Source organism: Odontesthes bonariensis, chromosome 23 (genome assembly GCF_027942865.1).
Source record: "Odontesthes bonariensis isolate fOdoBon6 chromosome 23, fOdoBon6.hap1, whole genome shotgun sequence".
NCBI lineage: Eukaryota > Metazoa > Chordata > Actinopteri > Atheriniformes > Atherinopsidae > Odontesthes > Odontesthes bonariensis.
Window position 1 is genome coordinate 14,700,878 of NC_134528.1, and position 9,067 is coordinate 14,709,944.

Below are 9,067 nucleotides of genomic sequence, written 5' to 3' on the forward strand. Positions count from 1 at the left end.
GTGTTGTAGACGAGGGGAGATGGGGATGGGAGGGAGTGATGATGGGTAGGGATGCGGGATATTGAGGGTAAGTTTCAATTTTGCTGCTCTTGGCTCAGCAGCCTCCAGTGCATGAAATACAGACTTGGTCAAAAACAGCACAAAAATCAAACGAGAGAAATTAAATTCCCCTCACATATGGCCGTTTCTGCTCGAGGCTGATTTATGGTGTCTGACGTGAGAATCACAATTTGTAGTTCATCACAACTGGGTTACGAGTAATTGCAGCATCATCTTCATACAGTCTCGATGCCAGTGAACTAGCTGTGTACTGGTGCGTAGGAAGCCGTTGCTCCAATGCTGGGAGTCCACACACAGATACTGAGTGGACATGAAGCACCGGAGCAAAGGCTTCTCACCTCACTCGATGGGAAGCTTAAGTCAGAATATGGCCTTTCTAACTAACATGTAGGCACACACACACAGAGATGCAGGCGGATGCATACAAAAAAACACATAGACACGTATACATCTAGTCCCCCTTCTCGTCAACCCTGCTGGCACTTTGGGGAAAAGTGCCTCCTCCCACTCCCATTTATCTGCCCCCACTCTACCCCCCACCCCCATCCGTGGCAGCCGACGTCCCTCGCAGCGTGGCGTACCATCTGTTGCCCCCCCCCTCCATCCCATCCCCCCAACACCATCCCACCCTTCTCCCTCGAACCTCCTACGCCTTCCTGCGCCAGCCTACCCATAAAACATCTCTCTAGATACCAAACAGGAAGACTTTAAGATTCACCAGCATTAAGGAAGTTACGCATCACCAAAAAATCTATTTATTTCAATTGTATAGGCATAGGAACATGACACACACACAAAAAAAGATGCACACCACACACATTCATTGTTAAAAAAAAGTTGTGCAAATGCGATGCTACATACAAACTACAGATAAAGTTGTGCAGTAGTAGAGAACACATAGGGTTTGCTGATTGCTCTCATGAATGTTTAATCTATGAGGCTTTAATAGGGATAAAGTCTGTAAAACCTCCTCCAACACCTTCAGGCTAAAAGTGAAGCCGTGCCAAAAGCCTAATTAAATGTTTTTTAAACCTTTCCCCTTGGAGAGGGCAGTCATTTCATCCCAAAGTATGGCTCTGTCAAAAAGAGAATGCTTAATCGGGACTGTATGTACCTCACTAACTTTAACGGGGTTGTTTGTGGTATTCTCGTGCACCTGACCTGTGCATGCCATTTGAACACACCTTCATGACATGACAGAGTAGTCAAAGATTTATGATATGTTTGTATGCAGACCAGACCTAACTGTAAGACCTAGCAAGTTTTGATACCCCATATCCTCCAATTTTATGAAACATACTGTATTTTTGCAAAGCTAAATATTCTCTGACCATATATTGTCACCTGCCACATATTATGTTATTTCCAGAGAGTCATAATCTTGGGTCATCTCTGGAAAGGTGTTGGCAGTGACGTTCAAGGCCATTCCAGTTGATTCACCTGATTAAAGCAACAAATCAAAATTGATATGCTGCATTTGCCAAAGGAAAACAAACCCAAAAATCGGATGACTTGTGACCTCAGCTACCAGCCCTCCCCATATGGGCTACAAGTTTACTTGGAAGACAGTCATGACATGTGTTTTGGCATAAAATGTAGTGTCATACTGATTTGGCACTGGTCCAATGTCGGCCTTTAAGCAGATATCGTCCAGAAAAGTGCTGTGAACTTCCATGATGATGCAGGTTCCTTTGTTTTCAAAGCTACAAAATGACAGTTTCCAGAAATTCATTCTAATTCCATATGTAGATTTTTCATTTCTTATTTACTAAGATGGCTGTTCAGTTAAAATCTTAGTAATCAGACTTAAATATTGTCTACCTGCAGCCTGCGTCTATGAAAATGGTTGTGTTAGTGTGTAAAAGCTTTTCTGATGAGACCCTTGCATGAGTGTATGTAAGGTACAGAGTGGACAGTAGAATGCGTCTAAACAGAGGAAGATGGATAGATAACGATACGACCACTGCTGTTTGACCATTCATCTCAGGTGCATGAAGAAGAACTCAATAGTTACAGCTCATCCATCAGCCACAGGGACACTACTGAGCTGCCTGGAACAGAACCAAAAAACATTTCGACCCATCTTCTCTTCTCTTCTCTTCTCTTCTCTTCTCTTCTCTTCTCTTCTCTTCTCTTCTCTTCTCTTCTCTTCTCTTCTCTTCTCTTCTCTTCTCTTCTCTTCTCAGTCTCATATTTTGTTAAGTTTCTTGGCTGGTTTTACTTGTTGTGTGCATCTCTCGTGTGGGGGGGGGGGGTTACTCATCGAACAAAAGCCAAGAGACAGTAGCAAAAGGTGACAAAAGAAAAGCGTTGCAAAAAACATGAAAGATTAAAAAAGTTCAAAGTTAGAGGATGAAACGAAAATGGCAAGGGGAGTGTGTGAAGAACATGTGTGTATGTATACCTGGAAGAGAAAGTGAGGGCAAGGTAAGCAGCTAAACAGCAGCTGTCGACCTAATTCCTTCTTAACGCAGCGCTTGTGCTCTGATTAAGAAAGCGATCTGGCCTTTAATTTTCTCCTGACACCAGCTAATGCTCTGTGTCTCAATCGACTACCGTATCCCTCTCACATCTACTACACAGTCTGTGCAGCCAATTAGCATAAACTGACCTGAGAGAGTTAAATAGTGAGGCAAACATCATAAAATATAAACCTCACAAAAAAATATTTCTCTTAATTCAAAAGTTTCATTGAACAAGCAGCGAAAAGGCAATCCTGCTGATTCCTGGAACCCAATCAAAACTTTCATTAGAGCTCAAGTAAAAGTAAATGACCTTATACTCCACAAAGTCAAAAAATGCCCAATGTACAAAATAAATATACCACAAACCTACCTGGCTGACAAAAACAAACAAAAAAATCCATTGCAGTATAATTCATTGCATGCTCTGTAAACACTCAGTGTGTATGTATACTATATCTTTCATCCTGAAGTGTCTGACTATATATTTTCTAATACTGGCTAAAATAAGCCTAAGGTGAGAATAATGGCTTCATTGTGATAATACATTTGTTTGATAAAGAGCTTTCACACTCGAAACATTGCAGTGAAGGCGTAATCCAATAACGGTTTTTGAGAGCATTTATTCTAGTGTGGATTAATGGTGACGATATAAATATATTTGTGGCAAACCATTAACATGAGCTTCTTTCTCCAAACTAAATAGGCTAGATGGAATAATAATAACAATACAAATAATAATGTCCAATAAAAAGTCCATAGTGTAACTTGCTTGAACTACAGTTTACTAATGCAATGAATTATTCAGTTCTGACTCCATGCATTTCAAAAGCTTGTGATGGAGAGGGACCTATTTTCAAATTTTGGTTTAAAATCTATAAAGTCTGCTATTACCAAACAAAATGCCTGTAAGAGCCAGAAACAATCAAACTTGTGACGTTGTTCACCATATCCAATACATTTCAATGCTTACTCACACAGAGATATTACACAGTTCAGATAAAATTGAGAATTATGCAAATTTTAGGCAGACTTTATGTTAATTCACTTTCTTGTATCCTAATTGATTGAAGATGGTAGAATCAGATCATGACTTTGCAAACAAAAAAATTAAAGCCCAACCATTTGTTCGTGAAACAACAGATCATGAACAAGTCTATGGCAGGGTTTGCCTGTTTGATAATGTTAAGTATGTTTTGGTGTGCAATTTGCCTGCTGCCCATGAAACGGTGCTGCATTAGAAAATAATCTGGCTTTGATTTGTTTTGAATAAAAGCATGTAAACTACCAGTTTGATACACACAAATGTCTATTTCTGGGACGGTGATACATGAGTATAAACCTTCCAAGGTGTGGTCTATTTTTAAGATGATGCAAAAACAAAATGTGGCAACTGGATGGTATTTACCCAAATGTCTCAGACTAAAATACACACTGTCCATGAAGCAACCTATAACAACAGACCATGGAGACCCATGTACACAACACTGTTATGGTAACTAACGAGCTGTGTAAAACTAATGCAACATGCAGCTGCGTGCAGGCTTGCAATGGTACGAGATTTTTGTTTATGTCAAAAGTCTAAAAAAATATCACAGTTTCTCTGTATCACAAAAGTTCTCTAATGCGTTAGAGCGACCCTAAATGAATGACAACAGACTTTATTTGTGGAATAAACACATTGTTATAACTGACGCTTGACAACATTTTTTTAATGGAAGTGTGTGACACAAGTTGAAGAATGTGAGAGGAAGTCGCATTATTCAGAGAGAGGAGATGTGCACACACAAGTGAGAGTTTCCATCCGTTTGTACATTTTTAGTTCATGGTATACTGTGAAACCAGTATAATGCTGCAACCCTACACTGAGACTGAGACTGCTATTCCAAATTGGACCAGATAACCAGTCAGATGTCGTGGCAGCACACAGGATTATTATTTTTATTTTGTCTTGTGTGGTGGAATAAACATACAACTCTGGTGTTGTAGACCGAGGATTTAAGATAGGACAGACGCAAACATGTGAGCGGCGATAAACCTTGTGCAAACATGAGGTGTACGTGTGTGTTTGCTGCAAACACACATGCCATTCGGACCGCCATGTGGAGTGTATGTGAGAGAGGTGGCGTTGCTAGGAGCACCAGGTTGTGTGCAGACAGTGGTAACAGAATAGAGACGGCAGCAGCAGCCTGGCAGTGGAGAAGAAAGGAGTGGAGCAATGCCAATAAGATTCCCCCTGAGAGACCGTAGAAAGAGACAGACAGATAGACAGGCAAAGAGACGTGGCGAGGGCACGCTGATATGATCATGTGTGTTCCACTGAAGGATGCAAAAACATTTTAGTCGGAAAAAGAATAATAAATCCTGATATATTTGGATGAAAGGCTAACAGGGCCATTGAAGATCACTGGGGCATTTATTTCAGCTCTGAATACAATATAGATTGTTATAGCAAGGATGCAAAGAAATGAGGATGATTGAACAGCAGGAGGGGGAAGATGGTTGACAAGGTTGACTGGATAGAGGCGAAAAAAGAAAGAGAGAGATTGAAACAATCTGTTGGGTCTCATATTTGTTATCCTTCCTCATGTCACCCATCCGTCAGATAGACTGTTAGTCTATTTCCAACCGGCCCACGTCACTTCCTCACCCTTGCATGTTACCCTGCTGAGCCTCTCCCTGGTTTTCTATTTGTTGTCTCCTTTTACAATTTCCCTCTTCCTTCTTCCTTCCCTCATTTTGTCTTTAAACGGAGAGTCGTGTGAACAGGCTATGCAAATGAGATGGTTATTACCCCACTGCTCATCAAGCCGCGCAGAGGAGACATTAATAGGCTGATGAATATGCATGTGAATTTGTTAATTAAGTTAATTATTCTGCTGAAAATGCATTCGTCTTCCAAGGACATCTTCCCCAGGATTTCAACCTGCTCCACTCATTAGTCATGCGATATTTCATACGCAGAGTGAGAAAGAGAGAGGGAGGCAGACAGTGGGAGGGAGAATGGAGGGAGACAATGAGTTTTCCAGTTGGGGTAGTAAAAGTATGGGGTAAAAATAATGCATTTCAGTGTCATCAGTGCTCACAATGGGATGTGCTAAAACTACCCATAATAGCAAACCCCATCCTGGTTTACAGATATGGCACATTATTCCTAAAAAGTCGTAGCTGGAGTTTATATTATTAGAGTTTTGAGCACCTTTCTTCATTTTTTCCGCTTGCTTCTACCTCACTGGTTACTTCTCCCTAATTGCTTATTAAAACCCTCTTAAATGAACTTTTTGTGCCAACTTTCTAACACATTAATTAATTGTTGTAGCCAATTAAGTGCCGTTGTGCAAATGAGCCTCATCACAAATGGTCCTATAGGGCTAACCCCTCCTTTCTCTATCCCTCTCCTTGTCTCTTGCTCTTCCCTCACTTCACCACCCTCCCTCTGGTCTTCCCAGCTGCCCGAGCACTTCAAGGCACTCTGTGCCAAGGAAGCAGAAACTGTGTCCTGATAATGCCTCACTGTTTTCTGGATTGCTTCCAGCCTTCAGGCTTACTGATCTCAAACTTGTATGATGATACGTGAAAAGTAAAAAAAAAGCTCAGTTGAATCCTTTTGTTTGCCATGTTTCTGCAAGAGCATCTTAACAGGACAGTGCACCATCCCACCATCAAACCATATAGGAAATCTGTTGATTGCATTGTCTGCTTAATTTGTCTGGTAGCAATAGATTATCAAGGAGGTATGTATACATCAAAATAGTTAACTTTATTAAAAAACGGGGAAGACGTGAGTTCACCAAGAGAGGCTGGGAAGAAAGGAGGGTAGTAGACTTCAAAGCACTCAGTAAGGTTGCCAAGCTGTTCACACATCTTCATCCCCCGTGTCAAAACTGGAAACATGCAGAAGAAATCAAATACATGTGTCTGAAGAGATGTTAGTTAAATCCTTCAACACAACTATGTGAAAATAGGGGAAATATAGGAAAGATGAATTTGTCCAGCATGTCTGTGCATACCTGAATATATATGTATCTGTGCAAAACATCTATTTACAGTAAACATTCACTATCCATAATGTAGTGTTTATATGTAGGTGTATACATGTATGTATACATGAAAAGTTACACAGGTATAGACGCACAGTGCAGGGAAAAAGATTTGACCTCTGAGAGTGAAGTGACACAGCTGTTAAAAGCATAACACAAGTGGTTTTGACTTCTCAATTATCTTCATAAAAAGAGCTTAAAGCAGAGAAAACTATACCAAATCAGCACTGCGAATGACCACTATTCATATCTAAAACTGCATTATCTCTAACGGGAAGACTTCTACACAATTCTTAAAGAATATTTTGTTGTGTTCGGCTGTCTTTTTTGCTCCTGTCTCTTCAGAAGATGCCATAATTAATGCCTTTGTGCCATGATGGCACAATGAAAGGGTTCACGGGGACCAAACCAACTGTTGTAAAAATCCTAGTTCTTGTCACTAAAAATAGGTCTTTATGACTCTGGTTGTATGTTTTGGGTAGTTGTCATGCTACAAAACAATTTTGGAATCAACGAGAAGCCAGATGGATAGCATCTAACCATCTTACGTCGTTGACAAAGTGCTGGACCTGTGTCAAGTGCAGATACAAAAATAATGCAAAGATTTGCAAATCATTTAAACCTTAAAATGAATTGATGATAGTCCAAAGACACTGTATAAAACAGCAAATCTCAGAATTTACCGATTCAAGTTTGAACCTAGTGAGAGCAACATATTTTGGAAAATTTGGGACAGTGGCATGGTTACACTTGTTTTGAATCACCTCTTCTTTTTAGAAAACTCCAGAAGCACAAGTTTATGGTTGTGAATTGAGAGACGACAGTGTAAAAATAGGCTGCTGTCAGTCAGCGTTCAGGGGGAATAGCAACTGGTAAATAGTATAATGTGTGTATATAACATGTTTTTGTAACATGTAGACCTAACCATGTACATTAATTATAACCCTTACCTTTTAACTAATAACCCCAACAATTTGTTGTCAGATTTGACAAATCTGAATTCAGGGATCTCTTCAATGATAATCCACAAAGGTCGATGATTAGGACCTTATGCCATATGGGCATTTTGGTCAGATGAACATGAGCAAAATATGGAAAGTGGACGTCACCACATTGGAACACATATGGAGCTCGTTGATGTACTGACAAATCACAACTCAAACTGCATCTGTGTAGGGAACAGAGTAGTGAAATGTAGTAATTGTAAAAATGTTACAGCATTGTGAAACTGCCCCCTTTAGAGCTGGGGACCAACATACCTATCTCTTGTTTTGACACGAGATTGGGTTGGCTCAATAGTTCAGGTCCTCCATATGTTTTCAAAGAGTGACAGGTCTGGACTGTAGGCAGGCCAGTTTGGCACCTGCACTCTTCTGCTATGAAGCTATGCTGTTGTAATATGTGCATAATGAATTAGCATTTTTCTTGCTGAAACAAGGAATTTTTTTGTGTGGTTTCATATGTTGCTCCAAAACTTATATTGTTATACATCAATGGGCCCTAGGAAAATGTGGAATTTGATTATGTTTTTTTGACAAAATATTAAACACATACACACACACACACACACACACACACACACACACACACACACACACACTCACACACACGCACACATATATATCTATATATATGTGTACAAAGATAAATATATATAATCTTTGAATCTTCTAACTGAGAAACAATATCCTTCATGTGTTCATCTTGTAGTCTTTCACAGAGTATTAAACCACCTATTGAACACCTTTCTCCATCTTTACTTTCTGCATCCCCTGAATAGTCTTTTTATATAACAACACTGCCACTAACCTTGCGCAAATCAATATTTCACTCACATAGTAGTGAGATGTTCCATCTGCTTTCTAGTACACAACTTTTATGATCTTTTGTGTAATAGAATCTAAAAGAATAAAAAAGGGTAAAAAAAAATCCAATCTGTCTATTTACAAAATATCTGGTCAATGTGACAGTTCTGAGACTGTTTCGAGATGCTGTAGTTCACTGGAACATGTCTTTCTCAAGTTAACAACACTGAGAGAAACAGTTCTCAGCACTGGGTCTGAACTTTCTCTTTCTTGCCTCGTGTCAGGCTCTGCCCACTCTGCTGCCATTCGGACATGGCACTGATACACCCACCATGAAGATTAGGGAGGGTTTAGCTACTGTGCCAGCCTCACTCCCTGTGCCATGCCATCCCTCGGCACAGAGGGGGGTCCCACTTGGCATGGCAAGGTGAACTAGCCTCTGATTGATGGGCATGGTTTCAGCCCGCTACTGTGCTCCCCAAGGCTCGTGCCTCCTTTTCCTTTCTCCCACTGCTGTCTTGGCAGCAGTGCCCAAATCCTCCTCCATGCCAGGCAGCCAGCTAAAGCTCCTGGTGGGCACATCAATTACATTGCGGCACCTCCCCTCTTTTCTCATGTCTATCTGTGGGCCTGTCTACTGTCTCAAACAATGCCAATCTGGTCCCTCTCCATTTCCACTGCTGTCTAAAGCTATCTCATG